The sequence below is a fragment of the Ciconia boyciana genome, chromosome 6 (genome assembly GCF_034638445.1).
Source record: "Ciconia boyciana chromosome 6, ASM3463844v1, whole genome shotgun sequence".
NCBI lineage: Eukaryota > Metazoa > Chordata > Aves > Ciconiiformes > Ciconiidae > Ciconia > Ciconia boyciana.
The window spans coordinates 35,008,180-35,027,619 of record NC_132939.1 but is presented as its reverse complement, the minus strand read 5'-3'; the positions used below and the strand labels follow the sequence as shown (position 1 = coordinate 35,027,619).

General features: G+C 41.2%; 1 long non-coding RNA gene across 1 annotated transcript in view; it reads right to left on the bottom strand.

Moving 5' to 3' along the window:
- Positions 1-255: 255 nt before the first annotated feature.
- Positions 256-19,440, bottom strand: part of LOC140652946 (uncharacterized) — a 29,774-nt gene continuing 10,589 nt past the window's right edge. Inside the window, exons 2-3 of the long non-coding RNA XR_012042984.1 lie at positions 12,883-12,970; positions 256-2,782 (exon numbers count right to left, since the gene is read on the bottom strand). This is a non-coding gene — a long non-coding RNA (uncharacterized lncRNA). The remainder of the gene's footprint in view (positions 2,783-12,882; positions 12,971-19,440) is intronic.

Sequence of the window (19,440 nt, the reverse complement as noted above, 5' to 3'; positions counted from 1 at the left end):
TGGGAAAAATGCCACTAATATTTATCTGAGCTCAGAAACAATCAAGGTTTACTTTCACTTGCAATAGGGAATTTAAGTAAAAGCTTAAGTAGTAGCAAAATATATGTTGAGTTTGATTATGCGAATGATACTTTAAATGTGAAATGTATTTGTAAGATGCAAAAGTAACCCGGTACAGAAATTGTATTGCTCAAATGACTAACCAACACTGAATTAATGTAGAAGTTAGATAATAAATATTCACAACAAACTGTTCACAAGATTTTAATGTAGTGAAAACATTTTCCAAATAAATTCACAAATACATACAGTAAATGAATGTGAGAAATTCCTGAGCATTTTGTGAGCCGAAGAAAGAAAAGAATGTGCTGACTAACTTATCTGTCTGTCCTGGTTTCGGCTGGGATAGAGTTAATTTTCTTCCTAGTAGCTGGTATAGTGCTGTGGTTTGGATTTAGTATGAGAATAATGTTGATACCACACTGATGTTTTAGTTGTTGCTGAGCAGTGCTTACAGTGGTCAAGGACTTTTCAGCTTCCCATGCTCTGCCAGGGGCACAGGAAGCTGGGAGGGGGCACAGCCGGGACAGCTGACCCCAACTGACTACAGGGCTATCCCATACCATATGGCGTCATGCTCAGCATATAAAGCTGGGGAAGAAGAAGGAAGGGGAGGACGTTCGGAGTGATGGTGTTTGTCTTCCCAAGTAACCATTACACGTGATGCAGCCCTGCTTTCCTGGAGATGGCTGAACACCTGCCTGCCCATGGGAAGTAGTGAATTAATTCCTTGCTTTGCTTTGCCTGCGCGTGTGGCTTTTGCTTTCCCTATTGAACTGTCTTTATCTCAACCCACCAGTTTTCTCACTTTTACCCTTCCGATTCTCTCCCCCATCCCACCGGGGGGGAGTGAGCGAGCGGCTGTGTGGGGCTTAGTTGCTGGCTGGGGTTAAACCACGACAGTCCTTTTTGGCACCCAACGTGGGGCTCAAAAGGTTTGAGATAACAACAGATTTGATTGGAATGTGCTAGATGAAATTTATAGCTGTTATTGCTGTTGAGGTATTAATTGGCAGGCTCCTGTGCTTGCCATGGGGCTTGCTTGCCTTACTGTATATTAGAGTCTAGTGCTCATTAATGGCTGCTTTTTGCTTTTGCTGCTTGCTGTACTGCTGTACTGCTTATCATCCGACTCTGCCGTGCCTGGGAACATTTTGATAACAGCAATGGCAATGCGCCTGGGCTGGCAGCTGGCCAGGGCATCGCTGCTGTTTCTGTGCTGCTGTACTGGACAGGCTGGAACTCCAGTGTGAACTCGAGTCGAAGGGACTGTGACCTGTGGATTAGTCCACATGGGAGCAGGACACCCCAAACCATCTGTGCCCATGGATAAGCCCATGCCAGAGCAGGTATATCTTGAAACATCTGTGGCCATGGTTATGTCTGTGCCTCAGCAGGTACACCTCTGAAGGGACTGTAGCCTAAGGGTAAGTCCATGCTGCAGCAGGTACACCTTGAAGCATCTGTGGCTGTGGATAAGTCCATGCTGCAGCAGGTACACCTTGAAGCATCAGTGGCTGTGCATGAGGTCATGCTGGAGCACCTCAAGGCACGTGGCCATGGATAAGCCCACAAAAGAGCTGGAATCCCTTGTTGCTAGCCAGGCTAGGAGCAAGGGGAGGAGTTCATTGCAATGTTAAACCCTATAACCTGGCCCAAAGGGACCAGGGGTGGACGTTGTAATGGAAATACCGTTAAATTGTTGTAACCTAGGATTTGAGTTGCATGTTATGGGAATCACTATAGCAGGAACCACCTGAACCAATGGAGGAGAAGCCTTACAAGAAGCAGTGCAAGTGCAGCAGTGACCCAACCTGAGCTGGCTTTGGTGCCCAGTAACTCCACACGCAACACACCACCTCTCCTGTCCTGAGTGACCACCATAACAGATGGAGCCCACAGTCATGGACTAAATGAACTTAGTGGACATTTGTGGACATTTATGGACATTTCACAGGGGTGGTCCACAGACTAAGGGAATGATATCTGTGTATTGTATCAAACGACGGGAAGGTTGGTGGTGGTTAATGAGGATGTATTGGGCAGTCTGGAACCTGAGCATGATGTAAATGGTATGGAATAAGGGGTGGAGAAAGAATGTGCTGGTTTTGCCTGGGACACAGTTAATTTTCTTCACAATAGCTAGTATGAGGCTATGTTTTGTATTTGTGCTGGAAACAGTGGTGATAATACAGGGATGTTTTTGTTATTGCTGAGCAGTGCTTACACAGAGTCAAGGCCTCTTCTGCCTCTCACCCCACCCCACCAGCGAGTAGGCTGGGGGGGCACAAGAAGCTGGGAGGGGACACAGCTGGGACAGCTGACCCCAGCTGACCAAAGGGCTATTCCATACCATATGACGCCATGCTCAGTATATAAAGCTGGGGGAAGAAGAAGGAAGGGGAGGACGTTCAGAGTGATGGTGTTTGTCTTCCCAAGTAACCATTACGCGTGATGGAGCCCTGCTTTTCCTGGAGATGGCTGAACACCTGCCTGCCCATGGGAAGTAGTGAATGAATTCCTTGTTTGGCTTTGCTTGCGTGCGCAGCTTTTGCTTTACCTATTGAACTGTCTTTATCTCAACCCGTGAGTTTTCTCACTTTTACTCTTCCGATTCTCTCCCCCATCCCACCGGTGGGGAGTGAGCGAGCGGCCATGTGGTGCTCAGTTGCCAGCTGGGGTTAAACCGCGACAGATGTAAACCAGGTACCAGGTATTCTTTCTGTAAAAGAAAGGAACAGTTCAAGCATTCTGACCGACAGCTATTTTAGTTCAGAGGATATTACACAGTTCTGCCACAGGCCTTTGACCAAACTTTCCAAATAGGGACAGTGAAAGCTAAAGTTAGGATTTCTACTTCTATTTTTAGGCAGCTCTATAAGAAAATGTAAGATGTCACAAGATTTGGTATCCCATTGTTCCTACTAGACAAGAGCAGCAACAACCAGTTTAGCAATTTTGAGACTGAGATCACCTCCTGTTCCATCACAAAGGATGGATTAAAAATCTTGAATTTGAAAGTTTAAATATAAGCTATAGCAGCCATTACTTCTCACTTGCAGGCGTTACAGAACTGTACTTTCTGTTAATGCATCTTAAACAAACTCGCAGGAGCCTCTGGTCTTCCAGTCCTGGGCACTGAGGCTCCTCGCAGCCGTGCTGCCCAGCGCTCTGCCTTGCACATTGCTGCTGCCGTGCTTCGGTTCTCATCTATTGCCTTCTGCTCATTAAGTTCTGGTGTCTCCAGACTTGCTTGCCAGTGCTCCTCTGTTCCATCTATCCTTAATCACTGTAGGATGGCTGGTCCAGTCATAGCCCATATTCTGATATTAAACCTCAATCCGAACTTGCAATATTCTCCATTATTCAAGACTTGAGGTCTCATAAAGCTTTAGCTGCTAATTTAAGCAGCCCCTCTCCTTTTGTAGCTGTTATGTATTTACACTCCTGAATCTGCAGTCAAAACAGTATTGAATTTGGGTTTCTACAAGTCAAGTCCACCAGTTGCCCCAGTCTTAATGATTTTACTCCATGAGCCTTTATCTCTTTTTCCCTTAAGCAGTAATTTGCAACTAAATCTATTAGGAAATTTAGTTAGTAACACTCATACATACATTTCACAACTGGATCTAAAAACATCAGTGAAGGATTTATACATGGCAATAAAGAACCAATTTTCTTAAATTTAGAAGTTGGGACTGACCCACAACAAAGGTCTTGAAATATTTTTGCATTATCTTCTACACTAGAAAATTATTTCTGAATTTGCGTAACAATATTTTAATGCATCTTCCTAAAATGCGTAAGATTCATAAGGCCTTTTGGCTATACCCAGCATATAAGCTTCTGCAAGACTGCTGTATACAAAAAGAACAATTAAGTAGACTGCAAATGGAGGCTTCAAAGTCAACAGAAAAATAAATATGAACTGCCCCATGTGCATCTCCTCTCATGGTTTCAATTTAAATAAGCTATGCATAAGACAGTATGACTCGATTAACTCATTAAAGCCCCATACCACAAAGTGTAAAATCCAAGTTGCAATGGAATGCAGGTCGTATGAAATAGCTGCACATTAAAGATAGAAGAGGCTAAGCTCTAGAAGACAGCTGTGTAATAGAAGCAGACAGGTTGCATGCAGAAGAATATGAAGGCAATGAGTAGAAAGAAAAGAAAAAGCTTTTGCTGTCAACTGGCTTGACATAGGAGGGTAAAAAGAAATAAGGCTGATAGGACTATAAAAGGTCAACAAGACAAGAAGGCAGTAAAAGCATGGCAGCAAATCCCCCATTAACAGCAAGAACACAAATGGGAGATTGCCTTGAAAATCACCATACCTAAAGGAGTTGTTCAAGGGTGAAATTTGTATTAGTAACTTCTGAACCCAGCACATCAAAGACTTTCAGGAAGGACACAAAAAAGAGAGATTGACATCCCAGTTTACATGAAGTGTGCGGTGCGAAGTAGAGGTTGTAAGAAGAAAGGCTTTGGAGTAGGGGCCACAAAGCCAACTGCACTTCCATCATCCTTGCAAATAATTTTTAGCATAAAGTACCTGTTTGGCTTTATGAAGAGTGGATTTTGCAGGCTTATTATACTAGAGCTACTCTGCTCATTATACTAGGCCCATTAGGGTTTCAGCAAAGTCTGAAGGTGTAAGCTGGTATACATAGGCCTCCCACTGGAGTAAGAAAGAACCTATTAACATTGCCTTTGCAATAAGGGAATATACCTGCCAATAAGCTGCAGAGGAAGAAGAGAAAGAAAGGGAAAGGCGTCATGAGAAAATTTGTAAAAGACATCTTTCTTGTAAATGACTATGATGCTGAGAAAGGAAAAGAAGGTTCAAAGTAAAAAGAAATGGGAGAAGGCAGCCACAAAGCATGAACGACGACTGCAGCATAATGCTTTTCTCTTTCCCGTCAGGCACTCCTGCATTTGTCAGCACTTAGGTACCAATTTCCTTGTACCTGAGACCATGTAGATCGTTAACCCAGTATAAGCAAAATGGTGGATCTGTAAGAGCAATAGCTGACTTTGTAGCTTGAGGTCTTTTAGTTCTATTTTGTTTCAGAAAACTCATTGCTGAGTCTGTCTCTTGCCACTTGTAGAAATAATAAGCAGAAAAATCTATGGGGAAAGGGAGGGGAAAGTGCCATGAACTCGGTTGGTCGCCATCTCTGCTTCTACACAGAAGATCAGCCTCAAGGCAAACCACCTACCAGGTTCCTTACATCCACTTACATTACACACACATGCAGTACATATGTTGAACAATGCATTTCAAAACAGTTTCATGGGTTTAGTTCCAGAATAAACTTCATGCTAGCATATGTTTTGGTACAATCTTTTTTCCTCCACATTTCCTTGAAGCAGGGTTTCAAAGACTGTTGAAACTTCTCTCCGAAACAGGAATAAACCACATGGCACACTGTTATTCCAAAAATGCCAACATCAGTAACAGCCTTAGTCCAATAAAGGAATGTCTTGCAGAAAACATGTATAATGACAATGGTATGTTATTATCATACTGTCACATTAGAAATCATGCAGCCTTTCATTGTGAAATGACAAAAATAAAGAAAAACAAAATGCAGCACACTTAAAAACATTACTATTTCAAGGAATGCACAAGCAGTGTTTGATGCCACACTGGAAAGGCAAGTCGAAGTATTAAAAGGAAATACCTCTCCTCCATGTCCCAAAAATGTCATGCTGAAGTATTCTGCCTTTTCAGCTATACATTGTTATACATTTACTCATATTGTTATTGAATAGATATATTTTTTGAATTAAATACACCACACACCTCTATGATTCCAAGCAGCACTGTAATTTTAATCTAAATGTTTCTTTTCACTTCAGGTAGCATTATAAGACTATTAAAGGGTAAAAGCAGAAGTAAAAATGGAATTCTTCTTCTGATGTACCTGGCAGAAGAGACAATAGCTTACCTGCAAACAAAATGCACAGTAACAAAAGTAACAGAAGGAATGAAAAAAACAGAAAACAAAAAATATTCAAACCTCATTCAAAAATGTTAGCTATGTGCAAACCTTTTCCAAATATATAAGCAGATTCAGGGAGTCTGCCTTTGCTGAAGGAGCCAATTGCAGGGGTTGTTTTCAGACTGCCCCGTGCCTCTCAAGTGCAGCCTGTCCTATCTTCTTATTAAACTCTTTTCTAACTCTTTCCTGGGTGAGGGTCTCTATTCTGTGTGCATATGTGAGCTAGACAGCCTGTGCCATCTTCAGTAAAGAAGATTTCAGTCCAGTCTTTAGTAAAATAAAAAGGGAAACCAAACAATTCATCTCTTGACCAATTCATGAAATATCAAGAAATATAGACCAGATGATCTTTGTGTTCTTATTCAGTGCACATTCCTTCCTCCCTGTTCAATAGTCACTGGCATTTTAGCTATCCAGATGCTGCGGCATTTAATCAATGATTCAGTACACAGCCCATGAGATATGCCACAACATTTCAACAAGCAAGTTGTATCTCTCCATGGGGACAGAGGATCTGAGTTTGTGTCAGTCTCTTCTTGTCAGTTATAATTAACCATACACCCATTTACATACATAAATATTTATACACAAAGAGAAAACTTCCTAGCGCTTTATCAGATCTCGCTTTATCACAGTGGATTCTGATGGTAGCAAAACACAATTTAGTTTTATTAAAAACTCAGAGAGAATTTTGAGTCTCATAAATACAGAAATCATGGCCCAGATTTTGAGATAAGTACCTGCAGCTTCTGGGGACACCTGGAAATTGTAGATGCACAGTATCCCTTTCATTTTAAATATCTGGCCACAGTCTTAACGCAGACACGGGAAAATGAATGACAGATTGTACAGAACTTTAATAAGACACTTGGTTTTTTCAGCCTTTAAAAAAAAAAAGGATGAATCTGTCAGGTAATGAGGGTGGCAAGGAAGAAAATGTATAATGGATCTTCAGAACAGCCCAAAGTTACTGCCTGTGTTGTGCCGTGGTGGGACCTGATCAAGACAAACCATATAAATAGTGTATGTCACACCCAGTCACTGGCTAAGCTGGATGACACCTACCATACAAAGAATTCAGATAGTCTAACAACCTTCCTTTCCCTGCTAACCACTTCAATGGCGTATGAACTTGGAAAAAAGTGTAGAATATATATGGGGCTTCATTTAGTTGAGGAAAGGCATTTTTTTAGAAAGTAACAAAGTAACTTCCATCTGATAAGTTTGGGGGGCTTCTACTCAATGACTTGTTAACATCTACCTAGTTACTGGAAAAATAGTGACAATGTAAAAAAGACTACCAAGATTACTCAAATGATAGCATTTATTGCCCACTTTTTATGGCAGTCTCAGTGGAAGCATTTAAGGACCGAACAGACTAATTTCTGATTTACGCTCACCTTGCGCCAGACTCCTCAGGCCTTGACTACACAGGCTTTATAACCTGGAAAAAGTCCACTCTTGCTAAAAAGGAACAATTCCTCCTACCAGTTCTTCTCATCACCTAGATGCAGCATTCATGCAGCTTCGTGCTTAGCCAAATCAGAAAACAGATCTAGACAAAAACTAGCAAATTGTGACAGCAGCTAGCCCTCCTCCCCCTTCTACCAGACTGCTCACACCAGGACAATCTCTTTCTCTGCTTAAATATCTCTATTCACTACAAGAGAGACATTGAAGTGCTGGAGCATATCCAAAGAAGAGCAACGAAGCTGGTGAAGGGTCTAGAGAACAAGTCCTGTGAGGAGCGGCTGAGGGAACTGGGGTTGTTTAGTCTGCAGAAGCAGAGGCTGAGGGGAGACCTTATCGTTCTCTACAACTACTTGAAAGGAGGTTGTAGCAAGGTGCGTGTCGGTCTCTTCTCCCACATAACAAGTGACAGAAAGAAGGAGAGGAAATGGCCTCAAGTTGCACCAGGGGAGGTTTAGATTGGATATTAGGAAAAATTTCTTCACCAAAAGGGTTGTCAAGCATTGGAACAGGCTGCCCAGGGAAGTGGTGGAGTCACCATCCCTGGAAGTATTTAAAAGACATGTAGATGTGGCATTTAGGGACATGGCTTAGTGGTAGACTTGGCAGTGTTAGGTTTACAGTTGGACTTGATGATCTTAAAGGTCTTTTCCGACCTAAACGATTCTACGATTCTATTTGCCTGCACATGCAATTGTTTTGCTCAGCTCCAGCTCTTCTTGATAGTGATGAGAACCATCTTCGACATTGGCATACCTGACATATTCCTGCCTGAGTAAGAAAGATCTGGAGAGAGGAATCAATCCAGGTGCCTGGCTCCAAGTACAGCCATCTAGGTAATTTGCATTTGTTTTCCAAAGCCTAAATCCACAAACTGAAATGGAAGTTATTAAGAACTGAAATTAAGAACTTGAAAATGTGCTGTTGCTGTGAACAGCCCCTCACTTGGAGAAGACCTGGAGCACACATCAGGAATCCTTGGAGAGAGGCTAAGCAGGTGCAAAGGAACATGGCTGCCAAACTGAAGCTCTCATTTAATTTTCTAGCTTGTTTTACTGTTTTAATATTTGGCTCCCAAAGTTGTGAAATGGTTCTCAAAGTTAGGCTTCTAATTACTAAATTGTGTGGTCTAAAGCCCATCTGTTTTTTCCAGCTATCTCACATGATCTAATAAAAGATATTCTCTCTCTTCACAAGTTAGACCATGATGACCACCACAACACTATAGCTAAAAAAATATTTTTTTTTGTTTTGTTATCCAAATGCCATGTCGCTGACGATGAGCTAGGAATGCCCATCTCACCCTGTCTCCCATGAAGGAGACACATGGTAGTGAATCCCAGTGAAGTGCTATGCACAGGGATCTTTGAGAGAGCCATGGCCCCACATACTCTGGGGCATGTCCTTACAGGTGACTCGGGTAATAAAATATTTACTGTAAGGGAGAGTGGGGTCCCTTTTACTGGCAGTAGCTGGGGAGAAAACAATTGAGCAAAGCATCTTGTAACAATTACATCATCTATGCATAATGTGTGATGCATAGATGCTAATGCAGAATGTGCGATCTTTGTGGAAAACTGGCAGGAGATCATTAATTTAACAGAATATATGTTTAAAATGTCTTATATGATATTAAGCAGTCAGAAATAGATCTCTAGAAAGGGATTAGATATATAAATTATAGAAACCCTCTGATAAGGGATAATTTAAAATTAGAAGGCAAAGAAAATGTAATCACCCTTAAGGTCACAGCTACCAGCAAAACAAGAACTGTCTGTTCCTGCTGTGTCCACAATGGACAGCCACCAGACGCCAGGGACAGGAATTTGACAGGGAGCAGGAAAAAAGATTTGATTGGAAGAAAATTATAGAGAGGCGCACAAGAAATAACTTAAGGAAATGAAAGACGACGATAACATTAAACTGATTTGGTTTGAAATGCAAAATATTTCTGACAGTTCAGAGGTATCAATGCTTTCTGACACAACTCTTCCATATGAATGTTCACCCATATGTACTGTATGACCAGAACGTAAAGAAAGGAAATGGTTTTCCTAGTGATCTCTTGGCTTTTCTGCAGCCTACTCTGTCATGCCACCACTTTTGGGGCTTCTTTAGGATTGTAGGTGCCATGGAAAGGGAAGGTATTGGTAGCAGCACTAACAGAGCAATCAGAGTCTTCAAAGGACTGAATGGATTGGGGACTTAGAGCCAATAGCAGGCACTTGTATCATCTTTTAGAAACTCTTTTAAATTACCAACCTGACTTTCTCCCAGTTTACTTTCAGTACTAGGTATTTTCTTCATTTTGGGAAGGGATGATTAACATGAGACCTCAGCCAGTGCATTCTGAGATTTTTGTAGAAGAGGCCTCAATCTGCAATTTTTGATATGTGGGTAGTTACCCACAGGCATGCGATACATGCCAATCTCTGAAATGTAAGTGTAGTCAAGCTTCTGCAGAAAAATAGTCCACATGTTCCATTAAAATCTTGCGCTCCTATTTGCAAGCAAAGTGGGCTGGCAATTTCAGAAAAACTTAGCCAAAACCACACAGCTTTGCATGAAACAGTCAGTAGGCTCTTTTAAAATTCCTATTCTAGAGCTTTCAAGTAATTTTGCACAGTGACATATAATTGGTTCCAGGTCAGTGGACTGATTGCATTGGATTCAACTGCTAATTGCAGCTAGTGTTGCAGAATCAACATGCAGTTCACCTCTTTGTGAAGTACAATGGCCATCTCTCACGTGAAATAAAAAGAGCAAGCTTTTCTTATCTGGAAAGCAAAAGTTATTTTTAGCAGATAAAAATGTAATAAAGAAGAATTCAAAGACCTATCCAAAGAGAAATCACGGCATCTGTGACAGATGGACTTAGTTGCCAAAGCTGAAAAACATGATGTGCAGCTGTACCGGCTCTCTGGGTGCATCCTTTCTAACCTGAACACTCCTTAGGTGGCTGTAGTTCCTCTTTTCAGCACGCCCAGAACTGCTCCTGTTCAAATAACTAGTCATCTAGTTCTCATCTAAGCCCATTGCAGTCCAGAAACCAGGCAGAGCATCGCTTATGTCCCCAAGAAGTCTATAGTATGCCTATAGTAGGCTTCACGTGCATTCAGAGGACTGGCCACTCAATATCTTCTGTCAAAGCAGTAATGACATGCACAATTTTTATATATTTAGTCTAGTGACTAAAACACTCACCCAAGGAGCAGGAGTTTTATACCCTTCAACCTGCAGGTATTCAAACCACCAGCTCCTACCTTCCAGGACAACTCCTTAACAATCCTGGCCTATCCCTCCACTTCTTCTGAAAAGAGGAATGTAAAAAGGAGTGAATGAGCACTTAGCCTAGTGGTAGAGCAAAGGGAAGGGGAAATACTTCTGGTCTCTGTTCACCATCTACTGCATTTTAGAAGTGAATGGGGATCTCTGCTTTGTTAACGTAAAGAACACTCGTAGGCACTTGAGTCAGGCATGCACGCTCCAGAAAGGACTAGAAGAGCTGATTTACTCATGTGCATGTAGAAGTGCTCCAGCTCCACTTATGCAAGTGATGCCAGCACAGGCACAGGGAAGTGAAAGACAGGAGCTAACGCTGGGCATTTTCCCCTTCCTAAAAATCCAGATCTGTATTGGCTACCAGCAGGCAGCTCCCCACTCCAGCCGCTGCATCTTTGGTCTCTCATCTACTTTCTGTACAGAGAATCAAGACATCTACGTCTGACTTGTAATTCCCAAGTTATGGCACCTTAGAAACACAGCTTCTAACTTCCAGCCCCTCATCGCTATTCAGATCTGTTTTTAGCCAGGACACCACCTCACTTTTTAGGACGGTGTGAATCTTTAAGGACCATAGCAGTCAAATCACTTGACAATTTAAAAGTATTGTTCTTATGATAGCTTGCCGGAATTCTCGGTAAATCAACGCACAAACTAATTCCACTTCTATCACAAAAATTGTTACTCCTTAACTTCTTTTACATCACTGAGCCCTTTTTGAAAAGTGATGTCAAACAGTGCCTGAATGCGCACTTGCTGCACTAGAGGGAGTAGGAACCTCATCTCTGCAATGGGCAGCTTTGCCTGATGCAAGCTTCTATAGAAAACATGCTGTTTGGGGGCCGTCTGAGGGATTAGGTTCCTGGCTATTGAATACTGAACTATGAAACAGGGACATCATTAAAGATCACAGCTGACAGTCTGTGTGGGAACAAGGCTCTTCCGACTCTCTAAATAGTCTCCACTTTGAACACTGCTAGCTGTTTCAGAATATTTCTTACACCAAAAATCACTCATATTTATAATTACTTGTTTCTGATCCAGGTGCATGCCGTATATAAGTCTTGCTAAGGCAGGGACTTCCTCACCTTATCATGATTTTGATTTTACGCCTTAGAACAAAATTAGTTTCCAGGGTCAAACACCCTCTGCCTTTGCTTCTTTGTAGAGCAAACACTCCTCCACACCAGAGACTTGTTACAAATTCCTCTTCTAAAGATGAAAAAAAGCACTAAAATGGATAGTATAATCTGCTTCTGCCTGTAAATTCCAGGCAAAATGACCTATGCTACATCAGTTAAAGAGGCTTCTCTTAGCTGACAGGCATGGTTTAATCACTACTAAATAGCATCCATACGCTTCCATCTAAAATGCTCTAACAAGGGTTTTTCTTAAGAAAGAAAAATCCATCAAAATTCCTGAAGGAATCAATGAGGGATGAATTTGCGTGTATGTTGTTTTCCTTTACTGTGTCAAATGGATGCCTGCATCTGTAAAATTGTAAATGTGAAAAAGAGGCAGAGCATAACAAAGAGAAGGGATAACTTATAAAACTGCTTCTCATATATTGCTGCAGTAACTGTAGAAGCAGATCCCCTATGCCATCAATAGGAAATAATGTACTTCCACTCACAGAAGCAATATATATTATTTACAACTCACAAGGCCAAAGTCAAAATTACTGGTCTGGTAAGATTCCTGTGTCTTCAGCCTTTGTAGCCTCTTTTACAATTTCAGATCTTTTCTAGATTTTAATCCTCTTCCTTTGTCTGCTTCCCTTTCACATTACTTTCTGGCCAGAAGGCAATAGCAGAATTCTCCGCTTTCACCTCTTTGCCATCCCTCTGCCTCTCCCTTCACTCCAGTTGTGATGTAGCTGTCTTTTTCTCTTGCTCACTCTTTTCACTGTCTGACTATACCATCTCCATACTAATATCATTACCTCCTTTCCTCTCACTCATTCTGAATCCTCTCCTCCTCCTCCTCTGGTTCTTTCCTTTCTAAGTTCAACCAGATCACAGGCTCCGTTATCACAGAGCAATTGTCTCGTAACTCCCCTTACCTTTCCACAGCTCCCCATCTCCTCCTTCGGGATACACAAGGCATATAGTCTGTTTCCTCACTTCTAGTTCTCTGTGATCCACAACCTTCTGGAAACAAATGAAAAATGTCATTAGTTTAATTAGTTTGGAGATTCAAAACTTTGAAATTTTAACCAGTGGGCATAATTCTCCAGGAAAGGAATAAGCCTGCTGAAGAAGAACTAGAATACCTAGAAAAGGAAACCTCTCATAAAAATATAGAAGTGCTTGGAACTAGCGTTGCTCCCTTATGCAGTGCCATGCTGTGCTTGAATGGATGAGGGAAAGATGCTGCCATTCTGCCATTTCCCTCTGCTCTTGAGATGAGCGAAAATAGTCAGAAACAACTAACCTGTGTTATAACATTGGAGGGAAAAGGCACCCTACATCTTTGTGGGACATAGAATCAATCTTTTCATTGCCTGCATTACCTAAATCTATTCAACTGAAGCTCCGATTTGGGAAGCCCTTCTTCTTTTAAGACTATAGGGCATATTTAAGAAACATTTTTTTAATAAATGTGGAATATTTCTATTGTCTATAGAAACAGTCTATAGGCAAGAAAATGGAACAGAAGAGTTTTGAGCGTACTCAGCCAGTTCCAAAGTTCTTTATTTCTATGTCCTTGAATAAGTCACTTGTCCTTTCCCTTCCTAGTTTCCTCAACTGTAAAATGAAATTAATACAGCTTGCCTACTTTTGAGATGACTGGAGGATGCTAACATTCCAAAAATTTTATGAAAAATTCTGCCTCATTTTCCTTCAATTGTTTTATCAGCTGTACCTACCACTTAGGGGTAGGTGAAGCCTCTGTAACTAAAGTTCACACAACTCTTTGAGACCTTGCGTAAAAAATAAGAAATAATTGATGATGTGGAATTTCTTTTGCCCATCTGACATAAGCAAGATGGATTTAGCTTCTCAGCTGGCACACACTAGGTCCTTTGTTTGAGATCTATCAGAACTGTGACTCATGTGACTTTCATGACTGCAAAGAAAAAGTCGTGCACTATCATGTGTGGATATGTAATGCAAAGCAAGGCATAAAATGTAAAAATAAAAGATCTGCCAATGAACAATCTTGTGAAAATGCTAAATGCAGCTTTAAGAAACAATGAGTTTATTTTACTTTCAACCTTACTTTAAATTATGCTGGCAATCTCTTCTGAGCACCAGTCTTACTGCATGTAGATTTCCCTTCCTCAGAGCCATAATCTTAATCTTGACCGTTAATGTACACTGAGCCCAAGACCAGTTACTCTGCCACATACTCAGGCCAGCTAGTGCAGCGGGGAGAATTGCCCTCAAATAACTGTGCGATCCCCAGTGAGCCCCCTTCTTACTCTATGTCTCAGATTAGGCTTTCTTCGTACTCTCATCCCAACCCTAGCTCCATCTCCAGACTGAGATTTATACCACAAGACAGTAGGAGCACCCCGGCTAAGGTCTGCTCGGGGAAGAACTCCAGCAGCAGTCCTTGTCTGTCTTTGGCAGCTTCTACTGAAGCCCCTTCTTATTTGCCATATGTGTCCTATTTCTCATCCTCAGAGCCATAAGCCTAACTTTACCTTAACTCTAGAATAAGCCCAAGGCGAGGAACCCAGCAGCCTCCTCAGGAGTGCTTCCTGCCATCCCACTTCCCTGACTGGAGGCACTGGCCCTGTTATTTGTTTCTTTGGTTTTATAACAGTTTTGCTTGCTCACTCCAAGAGTTTCTCTGGTAAACTGTGACAACAATCTCTATTCATAGATATGCATGTTGCAGGTCACCTTATGAAAAGTGGGCTCTCTAGAGCACACTCATCTCCACAGGGAGATGAGAATGCAACACTGCTCCTGACATAAGCATATCCAGAAGAAGATTATGTGATCACTTCCCAGAAAGGGAAATATTAGGATGGTATTGAGCATGGCACCCATTCCTCTGGGTTTGCTGACCAACAGACTGGCTCTTGGAATACTGCACAAGGATGCTCTCAGAGGTGGGATCCAAGGAGTGCTGAGACTGGTGTGCCAAGGCCTGACACATGGAAGATATTATACATTATACATCACGACAGTTAAAGCACTCCTGTGGTGCTGTCCGGGATCAGAGAATTTGACCACAGAGCACCGTTGTGGATGCTCCTACAGAACTGGGCAGAGGTAACCTTTCAATCTGATTCCAGTAGTACCAGTCTGAATATTTCAAACCTGAGAAATCAAGATCTGAGAAACAGTTTGGCTTAGATACCTTGAAGGAAAAATGAAGCTGGTTTTGTCTTTTGGTTAAGTTTTCAAAATGTCATTTCAACTTTTTTTTTTTTTTTTTCCAGCCAAGAATGCTGGAAGTAAAACTGAGATTCCATTTCCAGGAGCTGGGAATCTAATAAAATACCGAATATCACAAGATTTGTGATGAAACAACCATGGTTGCCATCTCTGCGGCTCTACAGTCTTCCCTAAAACTGAATAGCATTTATTTATATGAATTGCTGTGTTGAGATCAGTCGGATTATTCACTAAAGTGTTCCTGATCCTATACAGTGTATACATATCAGGCAGGCTTTCCCTCTGAAACCAAGCATATCTATATCTATTTGCCAGCTCAAGAAATACAAAGTGCTATTGAATAGTTTATTAGGCAGAAAAAATTATTGTCTAAAAAGCCTCTAGAACCTATGCATAATATATTCCAAAATGCATTTAGTGAATAATTTTTGTGAGAAATGGCTAAGTTCTGAGACACAGAACAGCTAACTGCTGCTAGTTGTTAGTCTGCTTTTCAGAGTAACTTGTGAGTATTTATAGAAGTTTGCCTCCAGAGTATCATCATCATGCTTGTAACTCTATTTTGACAACACAAAGAACAAGAAGGAAAAAACCCTTAACTTAATTGTTAAATATTTGACCTTATCTTTAAAATAAAAACTTGCATAGGGTTTTCAGCTAACCCCAGGCACCAGGACAGGCTGGGAGCTGAGTGGCTAGAAAGCAGCTTGACAGAAAAACCCCTGGGAGACCTGAGGCACAACTAGATTAACATAGTCAGCAATACACCCTTGCAGCAAAGAGGGGAAACAGCATCCAAGGCTGCACCAGGCAGAGCATTGCCAGCAGGCTGAGGGAGGTGATCCTTCCCCTGTAGTCAGCACTGGTGAGACACACCTGGAGTGCTGTGTCCAGCTCTGGGCTCCCCTGTACAAGAGAGACATGGATATACTGGAGAGAGTCCAGCACAGGGCCCTGAAGATCATTAAGGGACTGGAGCATCTCTCATATGGGGGAGATAGGGAAGACTCTTCTCAGTGGTACCCAGTAAAAGGACAAGAAGCAATGGACACAAACTGAAGTACAGGATGATTAAACATTAAAAAAAAGATGTTTTACTGTGAGGCTCACTGAGCACTGGACGAGGTTGCCCAGGGATGTTGTGGAGTCTCCATCCTTGGAGATACTCAAAACCTGACTGGATACATCCCTGAGCAACCTGCCCTAGTTGACTTTGCTGTGAGCAGGGAAGTTGGACCAGGTGACTTCCAGAGATCCCTTCCAACCTCAACCATTCTATGGTTCCAAGAGTCAGAAGAGTGGAGTACAGATTTCTAGTTCACTGAAGTGAGCCTTACTGATTTAGGAAGGCAGATGGTGACTGTTCTGCTCAAAGGTGTAAAGAATCTCATTTTAGAATTTGAATTAAGGGAGAGTAAAGAGGCCAAGCACTTGCAAAGATCCTCCATTTATAGGGTCCGTGGAGTGAAAAGGGAGTTACAGCTTGCAAGTCATACTAGAAGTAAATTAGAAGTCCCACAACAAAGAAAAGTGGGCACTTAGGAGAGAAAGGGATTAAACCCAGAAGGGTCATAGGAACTGTATGTTTGGGAGGACACAGCAAGAGTGCAGTTTCACATTACAGCAATAATTCTCTCACAGTTCTAAGTTTAAAAATAACACCACTGTCACAAGGTTTATTTAGAGGTAAAGTTTCACATTATGCTGCCAATGAAGGGGACAAGCCTGTTCTTCCTCCCCTCCAACAGCTTTTTCTTTCTTTCTATCCACTCCTTTCCTAATGACTGCAGTCATGAATTAAATCAACTCACTGATACAACAGAATATTGAACCACCAAAATAAAAATATGATTACTCCATTGGTGCAGTTCGGTGACTCTGATGCTCCCTGTGGACATGTAGTTGCTAGAGACAATGCAAGAGAGGGGATGGGGAAACACAGCTGTGAGAGGTAAAAGAAGCAGGAACACTCACTTTGGCCATACACTCAAATGGATGCCAGTGAAATTTATTAGACATGAAAAAGAAAATGTTATTTTAAATACTCTCGACTACGAGTGAGTTATTGGTGTAATCAGGTGGCTTGGCTGCAGTACTGCCACACACCCTAAGGCAGTATCCTCTACTCCGCACTGTGCAACAGGATCACTGACAATATCTACCAAGACTTCGAGCTTCCCTAAAAGCCCTAGGCAACGAAGGGCACAAAAGTACTTCCAAACTGTTGCAAATTTCAACCCATCATTACAAAAATCCATTCCACAATCAAGAACAGCATTATATGATTTTAACACAAGTTGATGGCAAAAAGCTATCAATATCTCCAAAGCTTAATGATGTCTGAAACTCAAGATCCCATATAGCATTTGCCCTCACCAGAACCTGTTGTGTCAGATAAAACAACAGCTTACAAAACTTTACTTGAATTCTAATATTAATTACACTTTGTATCAATATACAGAGCATATTTTAGAGGGTCTCTTATGTGAGCATCTCTACAGGCATCTGATTTGTAAAACCGATGATACAGTGAGGAAATACCAAGGTTTTTTCTACTTGAAAGACTACCTCCCTTATTCCTAGCACTATAACAGTAACAGAAAAAAAAAAAAAAAAATTCAGTTTGCTTCTACAAAGCTAAGCTGAAAATCCTTCAGAGGTCTCACCTACAAAAAAGATATTTTTCTATATTTAGCAGCTTTTTAAGTTATACTGCAGCCTGACCACTGGAGACAGAAAAGGACTTCCAGATATATGAAGATATTCTCCCAGAGTACACAAAAAATGAATAGTAAACAATCTCTTCCAAAACTAAGTACAAGAAGGAATTACACCCAGATCATATTTAAGAAAAGTGTATTTTCAAATAGTGAGGTGGGACCCTAAGTAAAACAAATATGTACTACCTGGCTATATTTAAATACTGAATTCAAAGTTATAGGTCAACTGGCTTTACTTACTGGTGGAAAGAACAGGTGGAAAGGATAAAATTCCAATGTATCTGCAGAAAGTTTTCCCATTGGTTCCCCGAAAACCCACTACTCAACTAATCTACAGAGAGAAATGAATACATCTCAGATAAAGAACTGGAAAATTCTGTACTAAATGTAGCTAGGGAATATCTGTTCAACTAAAATGGACAGTATTGTGTAAATGGCTGAAACGAGTCACGGACATCAGAAGATCAGAATGCTTATACTGCTTCCTGCTCTAAAATATTATGTGATCTTGAGCAGCTCACAGTTCCTAAACACATCTGCTGATACTGGGAGCCTCAAAGCCAAAAATGTGTTTACACATTTGATAGGCAGATGCTCAGAATCTCATAAAGTCATTTATGCTTTAGGGTGATCAGCTTGCCTCAAAATGTGTAACAGTTACTGGAAATTTTGACCACAGCTCCTGACTCCTCAGGTTCACTATTTGTACAATAAGCAATAACAGAAATTAAAAATAATTTTGGAATACACACCCATGCACATGCACACACATGCTTTTAGACATGTCCACATATACACAGAGACACTGTTCTAAATGAAAAAGAGATTTGAGCCCTCAACATAGTATTTCATATTTCATTAAACTGTTGTCATATAAAAAAGTAAGACTATTTTTCTTATAGGTGGGAGAAAACATCTGGATTACTGCTCAAGGTAACATCACCCTTGAAATTAATGAGACTTGAAATCTGAGTATAGTCTAAGAACAGCAAGGAAAGTAAAAGGATACCATGCTCCCACAACAAGTTTATTTGCCAGCTGTGACAAACTTCGAAAGGTCAGCTAGATAAAAAAGGGCTTTCTAAGTAGTTGTCAAAGAGTGTGACAGGTTTGTCTGGGGTATCCAAATTTAGGACCTCCAAGATCTTGTGTTGTAAGCCATGAGCATAGAAAATGCAATACTGTGTGAATGGGAATCTAAGGGGGGTTTTTTGTGATGACAATTCAAAATTTGTGACAGTTTAGAAATAATGTCAAACCCATTAAGCAGAACCCCTGAAGAGCTCTTTTAGGCAATAAGAAGGTCCATGTCCAAGATGGAAATAAAGTGAAGGAGATTTCTTGCTCTAGGACACTAATCCGCTAGATTGATGGGTGTGGGGATGCTAATACTGTAATCAGAGAGGGAGCTATCTAGCAGAAGCAGACTACACTGCTACAGAGCGAGCATTTTGAAATTGCAGGGCCAAAGTTGTACAACAGGCTGAGCTTTCTGCTGCTGAGAAATAAGAAAATGCTTTATTTTGATAGTATGTAAATGTCCCAATA